Source organism: Cricetulus griseus (genome assembly GCF_003668045.3).
Source record: "Cricetulus griseus strain 17A/GY chromosome 1 unlocalized genomic scaffold, alternate assembly CriGri-PICRH-1.0 chr1_0, whole genome shotgun sequence".
In the NCBI taxonomy this organism is placed as follows: domain Eukaryota; kingdom Metazoa; phylum Chordata; class Mammalia; order Rodentia; family Cricetidae; genus Cricetulus; species Cricetulus griseus.
In genome coordinates, this window is record NW_023276806.1 from 58,579,403 (window position 1) to 58,595,326 (window position 15,924).

At 40.0% G+C, this 15,924-nt stretch overlaps 1 long non-coding RNA gene across 1 annotated transcript; it reads left to right on the forward strand.

The window, feature by feature from the left end:
• The first annotated feature begins 108 nt into the window (after nucleotides 1-108).
• On the forward strand, nucleotides 109-14,965 carry LOC118239478. The gene is made up of 3 exons (XR_004771724.1): nucleotides 109-591; nucleotides 961-1,073; nucleotides 13,375-14,965. It is a non-coding gene; the product is annotated as an uncharacterized LOC118239478 (long non-coding RNA).
• Nucleotides 14,966-15,924: the final 959 nt, after the last annotated feature.

The window sequence follows — 15,924 nt, forward strand, 5'->3', positions numbered from 1 at the left end:
AGGTGGCCGGAAACGGCTCCGGAGCGTTCCACTACCGGTCCCTCCAACTGGCTTCCCACCGGGAACTACCTCCACCTGAACTTTAGTTCCGCCATCTTTCCTCCTACCTCCTCCGACTAGCCAAGTTCCGCCCACTTTTGTGTGGTTTTGTTTTTGTTTGTTTTGTTTGCTTGCTTTCACAAAGTCGTGTCTCTTGAAGCGGCGTGGCACCCAAGCTGAAACAATTTTCTTGTTTCTTTACACTTGACGTATTCGAAAAGGGCTAGAAAGGTGACTGAGAACGAACTTTTAGTGTGAAGCAACTGAAGAGATATATTTTCAGATTTTCTAACAGGAAATTTTATGTATAGCATGATTTTATATTTGTGTATGTCTCTGCAGACATTTTTTGAGGTTTTATGTTGTTGTTGTTGTGGTTTAAGTGTTTATCCTGCCACAGGTTCTTAAACAGTTTGTGGCAAGAGATCAGCAAAGAGAGGCTGGAAAGGCGACATGGGGTCAAGAAAGCTGGCTGCTCTTGCAGAGAGATCTGATGTTCTCTTCTGGCCTCTTCAGACTCTGCATGCAGGTGGTGCACAGACATAAGTGGAGGTAAAACTCTCATACACCTGAAAATCTTAAAAGGAGATCAGCAAGTAAATATTATATAAAATGATCAAGAACTGGCTAAGTGTGGTGATGTATTATGATTTATTAAAGCTTGCCTGAGGATTCAGAAAGCAAAGTCAGCCTCAAGCTATAGAGATCAGGCAGTGGCGGTACATACCTTGAATTCAGGACTCAGCGTTAAGAGATTGACGGATCTCTGTTAGTTCAAGACCACCAGGACCTACACAAGAGTGTAGAGTAACGGAGTTCATGCCTTTGATCCCAGAATCTGGGATCACACACCTTTAATCCCAGCATTAGGGAGGTATATAAGACAGGAGCAAGGTCTCAGAGCTGTCATTCATTCTCCAGCCACAATGAGGATATGAAGACATTAAAGACTCAGGATTCTCCAGCCACGTTAAGGAGAGCATTGCACTCTGAGATTTGCTAGAGCTAGGATCACCTTGCAGCCTGAGCTAGAGGTAAGAGCTAGTGGCTGACTGCTTTGCTTTTCTGATTTTCAGCTTGAAACTTGAACCCTAGTATCTGTCTCTGGGTCTTTTATTAATCGTGTTACAAACTACCCTTAAGGAGGGGCCTCACATTTGTGCTCTTTGGTGTCCTCGTCTATGAGAAAGGGATATTCTTGGTCTCTAAAGCGTTTTGTGACTATTAAATGGGAACACGTGGGTTTTGTAAGTTAAAAAATGAAATTATACAAATGTATTTATTACACTAGTAACAACTATTCTTTGTTAAATGCTTATAGTTAGTCAATGAGTATTTATAAATTTAGCCAAACAGCCCAGCAAAATTTGTTAATTGAAGGCCCCCACTTCATAGTTGGGGAAGCCTCAGAGAAGGATTTTTCCAAAAAGGTTACATAGCTACCAGTGATGGGGACAGGATTTGAGCTCAGGTTCAACTTTAAATACTGATGTGATAATCATTCTCTTATATTCACTCCCCCGACTCATAGGTACCCCCCCCCAACAGACAGGGTCTTGCTATGCCGCTCAGGTTGGCCTAGAACTCACCTAAAGTACATGCCAGCCTTGGAATCGCAATCATATTCTGCCTCAGCATGCCACATGCTGGGACTCCAGATGTGAGCCACCACCCCTGGGTTCTGATGTGGTTCTTTCTTTCACCAGTAGATATAGGTTAAATAATGTATGCTTTTGTTACAATTTAAATTACCTTCAGCAATTATTCAGAATTCTTCATGAGACTTTTGAGTTAAGACTCAATGACACTGTGATTGGCTCATAATAAAGGATGAAGAATTGGAATAGGTAAGAGAAAGAAAACGATGGTGCTATTAACAGAGACAGTATAGAACAGAAAGCAACTTTGGGGTATATAATGCTTAATTTGGTAAAACAATAATGTGTTTATAACTATCTCTAACTTCTTTCTTCCATTCAAAAAAGATATGCCTCCTACCACAATCTCAAATGATTGTCATCGATCATGATAGAACGATTCTAGTAGTAGGGAATAACAAATATTTGCAATAAGGCTACTGCCATGTGGGTCAGGGAAGCAGAGAGAACAAAACATAGTAGGCGTGTGTAGAGAAGCTGACTTGGAATGAGAATCTCAGCTTGGTTTCCATTTGTTGCTCTCAGCTTTTCCCAAGGCCTGCTTGCACATTTCCTGTGCATTTACCAGATGCTGTTGCTTCTTTTAAACATATTTTATTTTTTAAATTATTATATTACCACATAAAACATTGCATTTAATTATGGTGTTTTCATGAGGATATGCCATTTACCATTGTTTCCTTATGATAAAATCCACTTCTCTTGCTTAGGCTACTTGAGTTACAAATTAATTGTTAAATTATTTAATTAATTTTAAATTAATTTGAGATTAGTTAAATTAATTTTTTAATTAGTTAATTGTAGTTACAAAATTTCTTTTTGAGTCAAGTCCCACCCCACCCCAGTGCTGAAGAACCAACCCAGACCTTACACAAGCCAGGCAAACATTCTACCACTGTGCTACATCCCTAGCCCTCTACCAACCATCTCTTGAAACAACATTCATACTCACACCCCTCATGTTTTCCTTTTAAACACACTACATGATTCTGGTGCTCTCAAACCCTGGAGTTGTTACTCCCAAAAGGGGGTGTGGTCTTCTTAGGTTGCTCAATAGCAACCGGGAAAAGCTAGTACTGTATTAGAGACTCTGGAATCTGAGTCACTTTTGCTTCAGACTCTGCATTGTTGCATTCACATCTGGCATTGCCTTGCTCTTGCTCTTTAATTCTTTTGAGCAGCATGGAACTGTGTGCTATGTACAGGGAAGACCCTGCTTGACTGTTTTGTAGTGAACGAAAAAAGAATATCCAGATTGCTGAAGTTCATGTTTATCCTTCACCTGAAAACACGCAGTGTGATGAAATGAGTAAAATTCCAGAACCTTGGTGGTGGGAATTGGGAGAGGCAGGGGAATGAATCATAGCCAGTGATGCCAGAGAATTCTTAAACCTTACCAAGTAATTGAATAACTCACACATCCAAATTAAATTCATTCATATTAAGCCATGGTACTGGCTGGTTTTGTGTGTCAACTTGACAGGCTAGAGTCATCAGAGAGGAAGGAGTCTCATTTAAGGAAATGCCTCCATGAGATCCAGATGTAAGACATTTTCTCAGTTAGTAATCAATGGGAGAGGATGTAGCCCATTGTGGGTAGTACCATCCCTGGGATGTTGGTTCTATCAAGTTTTATAAGAAAGCAGGCTGAGCAAGCCAGGGAAGCAAGTCAGTAAGTAACTCCCTCAATGGTCTCTGTATCAGCTTCTGCCTCCAGGTTCCAGCCCTGCTCGAGTTCCTATTCTGACTTCCTCCAATGATGAACTATGATCTGGAAGTGTAAGCCAAATAAACCCTTTCCTCCCCAACTTGTTTTTTGGTCATTGTGTTTTGTTGAAGCAATAGAAATCCTAACTAAGATAGAAGTTGGTACTGGTGACTAGGGTATTGGTATGATAGGCCTGATTATGTTTTTGTTTGGAGGAATTTGGGCTTTGGCACTTTGGGGTTAGGAAAGCAGTGGAATGCTGAAGCCCTGCTTAATGGTCCATACTAGCAGGAGTTTGGGCGACGATGGTGCTGAGGATGATGCAAACTGTGGGGGGCTAGCTCAAGAGGTTTCAGAGAATTTTAGAATGTTACCGAGAGATTGTTCTTGTGATAATTTTGATGAAGAATGTGGCTGCTTTTTGTCTTTGTCCAAAACGTCTGCCTGAGGCTAAAGTGAAGAGATTTGGACTAATTCTGTTAGCAGAGGGAATCTCAAAACACCCCAGTGTAGACCCTGTCGTGTGATTATTAGTGGTAATTCAAATAAAGATTTGCAATGAAAAGGAGCAAGCTGAGGAAGTAAAAATACAAGATGTACAGTTTGAGGAGAAAAGGAGCACCGAGAAATGGAATGGAGTTAAATCCTGTGTTAAAAGAGATAAACAGACTAAGAAATAGAATAAAAGGAATGGTGAGCTCAGGACAAGATCCCATCCAGCTAACTTTCCAACTTGTGAAAAGGAATTAAAGAAAATCTTAGAGTCTGGTGTGGTGGCACATACCTTTAACCCCAGCACTGAGAAGGCAGATGCTGGTGGATCTCTGAGTTTGAGGCCAGCCTGGTCTACAGAGCAAGTTCAAGAATAGCCAAGTTTAGGCAGTGAAGGAAATCATCAAAACAGAAAGTTGGTGAATATATAATTGAATGAGGGGACCATGCTCCAGTCTCATTAAGCTGCAGAACTTGGCAGCTCTATCCATGTGGTTCTGCAGTTAAGGACAGAAGAAAAGGGCTATGGAAATGCCCTCTGCAACTAAGGAAAGATGCTGAGGCCAGGCAAGTGCCTGAATGGAGGCCTAGAGGGACCATTGCATGAAGCTGTGAAGTTGAGGCCTGGATTGCCTTGGAGAATCTAAGATGTTAGATATGTCAGAGTCATGGGATAGCTGCTGAGGAAAGCTGCTAACAGGGATTGGAAACAGCCCAAAAGAAAGAAGTGTGTTTCAGTAAACAAAACTGAAATGAGTTGGAGATCTGAAGTGCTTTGACCCCAGACATGGGGATGCCAAGTTTGGAGTTTTTGCAGTTGGTTTTTGGTCTTGCTTTGGTTTGTATTTCCTTGCTATGCTTCCTTCCCTACATTTTGGAATGGCAATGTGTACCCTGTGCCACTATATGTTGGAGGTAGGTGATCTATTTTTTAATCTTGATTTTATAGGGGATTACAGTTAAGAGATTGCATGAATCCCAAAAGAGACTTTTAACGTTGGACTTTAAAACATTGTTGAGATTGTAATAGAATATGGACTAAATACATTTCACATTATAATATTATTATAAGTTTATAGTGATCAGGGAGAAGAATTGGTAGTTTGAATGCAATTGGTTCCCATGGGCTCATAGGGAATGGCACGATTAGTAGGTGTGGCTTTGTTGGAGTGGGTATGGCCTTGCTGGAGGAAGTGTTTCCCTGTGGGCATGTGCTTTGAGGTCTCTTTCATGTTCAAGTTCCCCATCTCAACTGCTATTGACTAAGTAGCTTCCACTGATGTTTTTTTTCCTTCTCGAAGTCTTCCAGCTCCTGTTTGTTATGTTGGACTTTCTTTACTCATTCTCATGGTTCAGTGCTACTGAAATTACTTAGTTACTTCTTCTGAGTAATTTCTTTTTGATATCCTTTTCTAAAAATTATTTATTATGTATACAGTGTTCTACCTGCATTTATGCCTGCATGCCGGAAGAAGGCACCAGATTTCATTATAGATGGTGAGCCACCATGTGGGTGCTAAGAATTGAACTCAGGACCTCTGGAAGAACAGCTATTAACCTCTGAGCCATCTCTCCAGCCTCCTCTTGTAGTGATATATTATTTATGATTTATTAAAGATTGCCTGAGGATTCAAAAAGCAAAGCCAGCCACAAGCCTTAGAAGCCAGTCACACACCTTTAATTCCAGCAGCCAGAAGCTAGGAGGTGGTGATACACACCTTTAATCCTAGGAATCAGGATTAAGAGGTAGATGGATCTCTGTGAGTCCAAGTCTACCCAGATCTATACGAGATTGAATCAGTCCAAAAGAGAATTATAGCTCATACCTTTAATCCCAACATTAGGGAACTATATAAGACAGAAGCAATGTCTCAGAGAGGCATTCATTCTCCAGCCACACTGAAGATAGGAGCATCCATTCTCCAGCCACACTGAGGGGAGGCAGCAGTGTGAGAATTGGTGAAGAGCTCATGCATGGATCACCCCTTTCAGCCTGAGCTTGAGGTGAGAGCTAGTGGCTGGCTGCTTTGCTTGTCTTATATATCAGCCTCTGGGTCTTTTATTTGTTCACGTTACACCCTCTTTTTAATGTCTTAAGGTTGTATCTGGGTCTTTTATTTGTTCAAGTTACACCCTCTTTTTAATGTCTTAGGTTGTATCTTTCAGCCACTCCTAGCTTCTTTTTCTCATGCTTATTAGGGAATGTGGCCCTCTGCTTCCCCAAGCCTCACAGTCAGATTCCAAGTTCTCTGTGCTGTTTCTCTATGGAGGTCTTCTTCAGATCCCTTGGGAAACCATAACCCAAGTCCCAGTTTTAGAAGCAGCTTAGAGAGAGGGGTGAGGTTAAGAGCACAGGATGCTTTTGCAGAGAGGACCCAAATCTGACTCCCAGCATCCACATGGACATTCACAACTGCCTGTAACTCCAGTTCCAGGGAATCCAATGTGTAGGTCTTTCCTGTTGTACTTTCTTGGACATCCAGCCCCCAAATAATGACATGGAGACTTTATTAATTATAAAAGCTTGGCTTTTTACCAACCAGCTCTTAAAACTTAAATCAATCTCTCCTTCATTCTGTATGTCCAACTTCCTCAGTGTCTCCCTGGTGTCTCTCATGTGCCTAGATTCTTTTCTGGTTCCTGTCTTTCCCAGGAAGTCCCGCCTATTCTCTCCTGCCTAGCTATGAGCCATTCAACTCTTTATTAAACCAATCATAGCAATACACCTTCACACAGTGTACAACTATTCTGAAACATTTCCCCCTTTTGTCTAAATAAAAAGGAAAGGGCTTTAACTTTAACAAGTAAAACCATATACAATAAGAACAATTGTCAAATAAGAATTACATCCACAATGCCCAGTCCATTTTAATTTGACAAATTTGGGGAAAATAATCTATCCTATCTTGGTGAGTCCAAAGTTTTGTACCTAATTCACTTTCTATCATAACTTGTATTACTAACCTATAAATACCTTCTTAGAACTTAAGCAGTCTCTTAGATAAACAGCTTAAGCTTTTATGTCTCTCAACCTTATACACTTTACATCTCTTTTTGTGAATTCTTTTCCGAATTTGGTAACAAGAAAAACTGTAACTATAACTATCTAATCTTCAACCCCATCAGAGACCCAAGAAGGATATAATATTACCTGAATAAACAGGAAGTGCAGAGCAAAACAACTTCCAATACTTATAGCAATGATAGAGACATCTGGCTGTCTGGACAGTCACCCAAGTTTCCTCTACAATGTTGGGGCATCCATTTTCGTCCTATAGACCTAGAATATATGTCAGTCTTTTCTGTGAAGGTGGAATTTTAAAGGACTGTCCTACCTTGTCCTGGCAAAGTGTAGCAGTTAGTTTCTTTTGTATCCTGTTTGTCCAATTTGGACAGCATACTGTCAGCAGTCAAGGCAAGGGAAGTTTTTTGCCCAGTGGCTAATTTACCACAAAGAAAGAAAATTCCATATAAAGGTTTTTCAATGACCATTATACTTTTTTTGAAGTAAATTGGTGCTGCCAGGAGCAGACATATCTCACTGTCATGAAAAGCTTAATGTTATTAAAACATCTTAAATGCCATATTCTGTAGCTCTCTTAAGTGTTTGAAGACCATCTATCTCTCTAAAATGTATCTCTGTTTGACCTTGTAAACATACCTAATATGACTATAATTTTCATTGTTATAGATGACTAACTACTAACCTGCATTTCTTTATCATCCTAAATAGCTTTCAGGGACTAGAACGTTACATTACATTTTTTAATGAGTTGCATAGGTACAATACCTTAAACAAAAGTAGAAACATGCATACAGTATATTCTAACAAAAATAACCTTAAATTTATATCAATATATAAAAATTCATTCCAATGTAAAATATTTGAGATTAATATCTGCTTTTTAGTTTAAAAGTAGATTCCATAACCCACTCTTTATCCTATTTTCCTATATGCTCCTTTTTATCTTTTCAGAAGGCGATCCCTGAATCTAACTTCCTTTGCTTAGTGTCCACACTTACCATGGCCAATAACAACTTGCAACTAAGTCCCCCAAATGATAATAAAAATCCATAACCTACTGAATGACCAAAGACCATGCCTGCCACCTCATGGAAATGTGGGTGACATGTTCTTAAAATTGCTTACTGTTGTCTGGGGGCAATAGCATCTTTAGGGGACCCGAGAAAATTGAGATAATGATCAAGTCCTGGGAGAGCTAGCTGTATCATTTGTGTCTCTGTTGAATGGGAAATTTCAGGCTTAACTGAGGTCCTGACTGGAGTAGTCTGTGAGACTGGATCATCTCAGCTAGTTGCTTTAAAGTTGTTGGATGCAGAATTTTGAGGAAACTGCAACAGAAGAATTCTGAGAGCTGGATCATCTGGGCTAATTGTCTTCATTGATGTCTGGTCCTTTTTTTCTTAAAACAAATAAATTTTTAAAGGTTCATATACATCTGCATTAACACAAGTAGGGAACGTGTGGTATGCGCAAATCAGGTAAAGATGATTCTGTTCTCTGTTTGAGCAGGTAAAAGGCATTTGTCAACTTTATAAGTCCAATTGGACTGCATAACCAAAATTTAATATAAATCTCCATCCATGCCATATGAAAGGATGGCATGTAATAATAAGTCATGAGGATTCTGTAGCCAACAAGATTTATCATGTCTCATACAGAGCTGTTTCCACAGTAGAGGGATCAGCATTTACATCACCTTTAGCTTAGCCTTATTACCAGCTAGCTCTTAAAACTTAAATTTACCTATTTATATTAATCTGTATTCTGCCATGTGGCTTTTTACCTCTCCTTCATTCTGTACATCCAACTTCCCCAGGGTCTCACTGGCATCTCCACATGCCTAGATTCTTCTCCAGTTCCTCTCTCACCCTGGAAATCCCACCAATTCTCCACTGCCTAGCTATGACCATTCAGTCCTTTATTAAGCCCAGTCACAGCAATACATCTTCAAACAATGTACAAACTTCCTGAAACAATCCCCTTTTCTGACCCTCAAAGGTATGCATGCAGGCAAACACTCATACAGATGTTTTAAAAGCATGTTAAAAGTTCTTCTTTGTATGTCTTGTCACTTTTTGAGAATATTAAAATGACAGTTAGAAATTTAGATGATTAAGGCATAATGATGCTTTCTTCTTTTAAATTGATAAGTAAACCCAAGAGATAATCAGAGAAATATTGATACCATTTTCTGAAAAGAAGACATCGGTTGACTGCCTGCTTGACTGATTGATTTATACAGGGCATCTCACCAAGTAGCCCCAGCTAGTCTTGAGCTCAATACCATCTTGCCTCAGCCTTCCAAGCAGTGGCTTAATGCCCAGATTGAAACTACTTTCATTACCAATCAAATTAAGTGGGAAAACAGATTTATATTTGTGTTGACCCAAAGACATTGCTAATATTTCATTGCCAAAATAGGCAGGCTTACCCCTTTGTCTGAAAAACAAAAACAACAAAACAGGCCTTCTCAAGATAGGTAGACAGGCTGCTTACTACACAGAAAAGCTCACACCATAATCATCCTGCTTGTTATGACATCACCTTCCCAAAACACTCAGCAGTCACTGGCAGATGTTAAAGAGTCTCAGTGAAGAAGGTACAACAGAACCACAGTACCTAAGCCCTTTCAGGAGGTGGAACTGATCTTGGCCCCTCTGCCTTTCTTGGTCTGCTCTGTTGTCATGGAGATCTCAGCAGCTGAGAGCTGGGCCAACTGTTCCTTCTCTGCCAGCATTTCCCTGGGAAGTTATTTATTTTTTTATTTTTATTTTTAATTTTTTTAGACCCATTGGATTTCTGTCAGATTTTATTGTCACCATGTCAACATCCCCAGTATTGTTACTGGGATTTTGATTGGGATTTTCTTTTCTTTTCTTTTCTTTTCTTTTCTTTTTTTTAACTTGCTTTATTTTTTTTCCAACTTTTAAAATTTGAATTAGGAACAGGATTGTTTTACATGACAATCCCATTTCCCTTCTCCCACCCGTCCTCCCCTACCCGCCCCCCCCCACTAAAACCTTATCTGTCACATATCTTCTCTGTTCCCCCTGGATGGTGAGGCCTTCCATAGGGTGTCATCAGAATCTTTCGTTTCTTTTGGGGTAGGGGCTAGGCCCACCCCCGTGTGTCTTGGCTCAGGGAGTATTCCTCTATATGGACTGGGCTCCCAAAGTCCACACCTATGCTAGGGATAAATACTGGGCTTCTACAGGAGGTCCCATAGATTTCCGAGGTTTCCTCACAGAAACCCATGTTCCTTGGGTCTGGATCAGTTCCATGCTGGTATTCCAACTATCTGCATCTGGGTTCCAGTTCAGATCGATGATTAGTTATTCCCTGGGAAGTTTTTAATCACTACTCTTTTTCTTTTTTTTGTGGATTTTATATGATCCAATGCCTATCTTTTTAAATTTTAAAAATCATTTTTATATACATATAAGTAACATGGTACATATTGAGCAGGATGTATTTATATATTTTAGAATATATATGTATTCTTAATATTCATATGTAGGAATATATATCAATAAACATCTATGTAACAAACATTAATGAAAAAAAGCCATGAATTTGAAAGAAAGTAAGTAAGAAAGGGTATATGGGAGAGAGGAAAGAAAAGGGGGAATAATAATTATATTCTATTATAATCTCAAATAATTATGTTATAAAATAATCTCATAATAATATCATAATCTCAAAAATGTAAGAAATAATTAAAAATTATATTTATTTACAGTGTTCATATGTGTGCTCTCAAATATCACAGTGTACATGTGGAAGTCAGAAGACAGTGAGAGTTGTTCTCTCTTTTCACTGTGTGGATCCTGGGACTTAAACTATGATCATGAGGCTTGGCAGCAGGCACCTTTATCTGCTGAGCTATTTCATCAGCCTTCCAGTGTCTGTTTTATGAGTCTCTTCATTCTGTGTGTTGTGTATCATTTTACTGAAAATTGTAATTTTTATGTTTCCTGATATGATATGTGAGAGCTGGGCTTGTCCTTCACACCGGCGAGCCCAGCACTCAGGAGGATGAGATAGGAGGATTTCGAGTCAGTTCGAGCCACACAGTGTGTTCCAGGTTAATCTAGAATAGTGAGTCCCTGCTTCAAAAGAAAAAAAATCAAGAACAAATTAGGGAGTGTTATTACCAGCACTGATTATACTCCCCAGATACCACAATCCCAAAATGTTGACTTTCTGAAATACCAAAATTTCCCAGCCACAATCCCTACAATTGTAACACTCAAAGTGGAAATGGAAATTCTAAAAGGTCACCCACGGCAGAATCACAATGGTGGCACAGGGCAGTGGTACAAAAGCTGTGTAAGATAGGTGGAAATTCAAATTCATTGTTTCTTGTTTTTAAATTATTTTTTTAAAGATTTATTTATTTATTATGTATACAGTGTCCTGCAGGCCAGAAGAGGGCACCAGATTTCACTACAGATGACTGAGAGCCACCATGTGGTTGCTGGGAATTGAACTCAGGACCTTTGGAAGAGCAGACAGTGCTCTTAACCACTGAGCCATCTCTCCAGCCCCTTTAAATTATTTTTAAAATTTATTTTATTGCTTTATTCTTGTGCATGTGTATCACCATTTTAAATTATCAGCATTATTTTTTTTTCATTTACAATTCTTCCAATCCTGGTACAAATTATATAAATATCTTTAGGGCATTCTAATGTACTTTTTCTTTCAGCTTGGCTCTCCAAAAGTGCATTATTAAAAGAATGACTGTAAGCTTTGTGTAGAACTTCCTTTAAAATGCAAGGGTGTCCTCTTTTTGCAATTTTGAAAGGTAAACTGAGCTTTTGGGCCACTACATACATAGTGATCTGTTAGAGTTTTTGATGGATCTCATCAAAAGGTTTAGATTTTCACTCATAGTATTTCAGATGCCAGCAGTTAAAAAGCAGGATTCTGGGCTGGAGAGACGCTCAGTAGTTAAGAGCACTGCCTGCTTTCCCAGAGGACCTGGATTCAATCCCAAGCACCCACAGTTGCAAACAAGTCTGTAACTTCAGTTCTTGGGAATCCATTGCCCTCTTCTGGCCTCCATGGGCACTGCATGCATGAGATGCACAGTCAAACATGCTGGCCAACACCCTTTAGGAAATAAATACAACTTAAAAACAAAAACGAAAAAAAAAAAAAAAAAACATGATGCAGGGTAGAAGACAGCCAAGTACTGCACGGTGGGCACCATTACAAAGAGATGGGAAAGACTGGAAACGGAGCGGTGCACGCACTATAGACAGAGGCAGAACTGGAGATGTGATGGCGGTCACAAGTGCTGAAGAGAGAGCTGAGGTCTACTTGCAGTCATTACCCAGTAGGTCGGCCCCATGGTGTACAACAGCTTGGAGCTTAAACAGACACATACTCAGCCCTCAACCTGCCGTCTGGCCACGGGATCTCCCTGGCTTTGGGTAACGAGGGAGGCCTGAGATGAGGAAAGTTTCACAGTCTGGATCGGGTCTCCTCGAAGGACCAATATAGCCCTCGTGATGTCCCCGGAGGCTATGTTGGTGTCTGTGGTCTATGCTGCTGCCCCAGGCAGTGATGAAGCCTGAGATCCATGTAGACATTCGATGTCTGTGCCACTGCCTTGGTGAAGTCCTCGGGCTTTCCTGTGATGAAGTCCTCAGGCTTTCCTGTCTGGGAAAGCCTGCTGTGGGTGGCCTGTGTAACCATCTGGGCTGCCGCCTGATGTGAGATTCCCAAATAATCATTTTTAAAAAGGCATGATGCACATGGTTAGCAACCTTGGTGGTGTGCATTTTACTTTTCACATTGTCTGTATGTTTGGTTTTTTTTTTATAATACATGAGTGTATAATACATGTTTTTTATAGTGCATGTGTGCACATGCTTGGGCAAGTACACTTATGCTATGGTACATGTGTGGAGATCAGAGGACTATTTGAGGGAGCCATTTCTCTCCTTCTACCATGTGAGTTCTGAGGGTTGAACTCAGGTCATCAGGCTTGACAGCAAGTGCCCTCACCCACTGAGCCATCTTATTAGCCAGCCTTTCGCCTACTTTTGAGTGTGAATGTCTCCTCACAGCTATCTCATATATATATATATATATATATATATATATATATGATATAAGTATATTATATTTAGCATGCACATAGTAACAAATATATTTATTACATTTTCAAAAGATTTATTGCAGAAACATTAAAATTGATAGAGCACTTCATAGTCTACTTAATAAAATAGGTGATAGCAATATGTTTTGCAAGCACAGACACTTAGGCAAACTAATGATAAGCCTCAGATTCTCAAGAGGTCCATTTTCTTTCATCATATGTAGAAAACTCTGACGTCCTGAAATATGGCTTCTCCGCCATTCTCTCTCCTTTTTCAGATACTGAAATGCATACATCTTAGATCCTTTAACTGTACTGAGCTAGTCCCTTGTTCTCTTTTTAGCCTCTGCCCTTCAACTTAGATGGGGCTACAATCCAGATCACTAATCCTGACTTCAGCTATATCCACCATAATGAAATACAGCAAAGGGGTATGTATTAGCTACTTTTCTGTTGTTGTGATAAACCCACAACCAAGGCAACTTACAAAAATAAGGATTTGTTTTGGACTGTAGCTAAGCCATTATGGCAGCAAAACATGGCAGCAGGTGGCAGGCATGGCAGCCAGAGCAGAAGCTGAGACCTCACGTCTTTAACAGGAAGCAGGAAACAGAGAGAGCTAACTAGAAATGTTAGGAGTCTAAACTCTCAAAGCCTGTCCCAGTGTCATACTTCCTCCAGCAAGGCCACGCCTCCTCAACATTCCCAAACAGTGCCATGAACTGGAAGTATTCAAATGCCTGAGACAATGTGGGACAGCTCGTTCACACCACCACAGATTCTTGTTTTCAATTATGTTTAGTTTTAGAATGTCGGTCTGTCTGTTATTATTATGACAATGTTTTCAGTTGTATATTGAAACAAACTGTCCATCTTTTCATTTTTGTTCATCTTTTCTTCTAGTTTTCAAGCTCACTAAGCCTAATTATTTAAGTATCCTGTCAGCTCTAATACCTGGCTCTTATTTGATTAAAGTTTTCTCTTCGTGTTTAATCATTTGGATCTGACTTTTAGAATGGCTCACAATTTTATATTGGATTTGGAGAGTAATAGAAAACGGAGAGACTTTGGTTAATATTCTTCATCTTTAAAAGGTTACACTTTCTTCTGGGAGGTAGGAAGAATGCCTGGTAGACCATACTGATCCTGCAAAGGCTTGGTTTCAAGCTATGTCATATCTGTTCTCTTCCAGTATCATTGTGCCCTTATTACAAGAGTCCTTTGACAGCCTCAGCAACAAGCTATTGTGTATTGAACCTCTAGGCTTGAAGTTCAACTTCTGCTGGGAGCCAAAATTATGCTTAGCATATTAGATTCTGAGTGGCTGCTTTCCAGTAGGTTTCTTGGTAACTTTCTTTGTGTATGCCAGGTTTAGTCATAAGGTAAGCCACTAGCTTAATGGGGATTTATTTCTATCTGTATTCAAGAACTCTTTCCCTGCACTTGACCCCTTTCTGGGAGCATGTCTGCAGTCCCAGCCACTTTAGCTGCCCTGGGTTATAGCCTTTAATTCAACCTGGGGATGCTATTGTCTTTTACCTGGGCTCTGTTATCTTCAATCTAGTTTTGAAAATTCCCTGGAAATAGAAAGCCCAGCATAAACTCAGTGCTCATGCATCAGGACGTAAACATCATAGGTCCATGTTCTGCCGGCGCTGGTCACATTACAATGCCTTCAAATGTAGATCCTGCTTAAAATGCTATGCAATTCTTATGTACAATTGCCACTTCCTCTGTATCATTCAGTTCCTTCTCTTTCTCACAGTGAAAGGGCTAATTTGATACATTTACCCCATCTTGGCAGGAGTAGGAAGTGATAATACTTACTAGCTTTGGGGTTTTCAACAGTTTCACTGAAACTGTTTATCTACCTCAGTTATGAAAAATTACATAGTCTCTTTAAATTATGGAATTCTGTCCTTTTATATTTGTGCATTAGGCAAAACCTACCACTGAACAGAACCAAGTTCTGAGCATCTGGAATCCAAAGCCATGATCAAAATAGGTTATTTATAAATCTAGAGCCATGTAATGGGGATGACTAAGGAGCCATCCCCATTTGTAGATAAGCTACGTAAATCCAGTTTCAGCCCCACCACTTTCGGCCATTGTGTTCAGCCCTGAAGGCTGTAAGAGTGTAGTTATCTAGAACAAGTGGAGTGGTACCTCGTGAAATCTGATGTCAACATCACAGTTTCTTTTGGGTCTTGGAGCTAAATTCTTTGAGGGGGATAAAAAAAGACTTGGAGAAATGTATCGGGCATAGTCTTTGGCAGAAAAACTGTATAGTTTATGCAGAAAGATTGGAATTCTGACTGTATGAAATACAGAGCTCCACTTGGTACAGGTGGTAGCTGTTTTGTCCCACCGTGCTGAGTTTTACACAGGTACTAAGGGTCTGAACCCCTGTCTTGCACTGAGCCATCTCCTCATCCTCCAGTATCTTGTATTTTGTGTGGAAAAAAAAGAGACACCAGTTAACACTTGGATGCTGATGTCATACAGCTTTACACTTACATACACTTTGATCATTTGGATTGATGTGATATGCCCAGATTGTTAAGACTTCTCTTTTTCAGCTGGGTGATAGTGCACATGCCTTTGATCCCAGCACTCGGGAAGCAGAGCAGGATCTCTGAGTTGGAGGCCAGCCTGGTCTATAAAGTAAGTTCCAGGACAGCCGGGGCTACATAGAGAAACCCTGTCTCCAAAAACAAAAACAAAAAGAGGACTTCTTTTTTTCACGTTATTTCAGTCTTTTGTCCTTATAGTCCCTGCTGCCAGAGATCACACTCACATAGTTGCCCTACGCTCAGCGTCTTTCTAACTCCTCTTGAAAGCCGGAGGGATTAGGGAAACATGGAAACAGAGGCATGAAGCAACTCAATAGGCC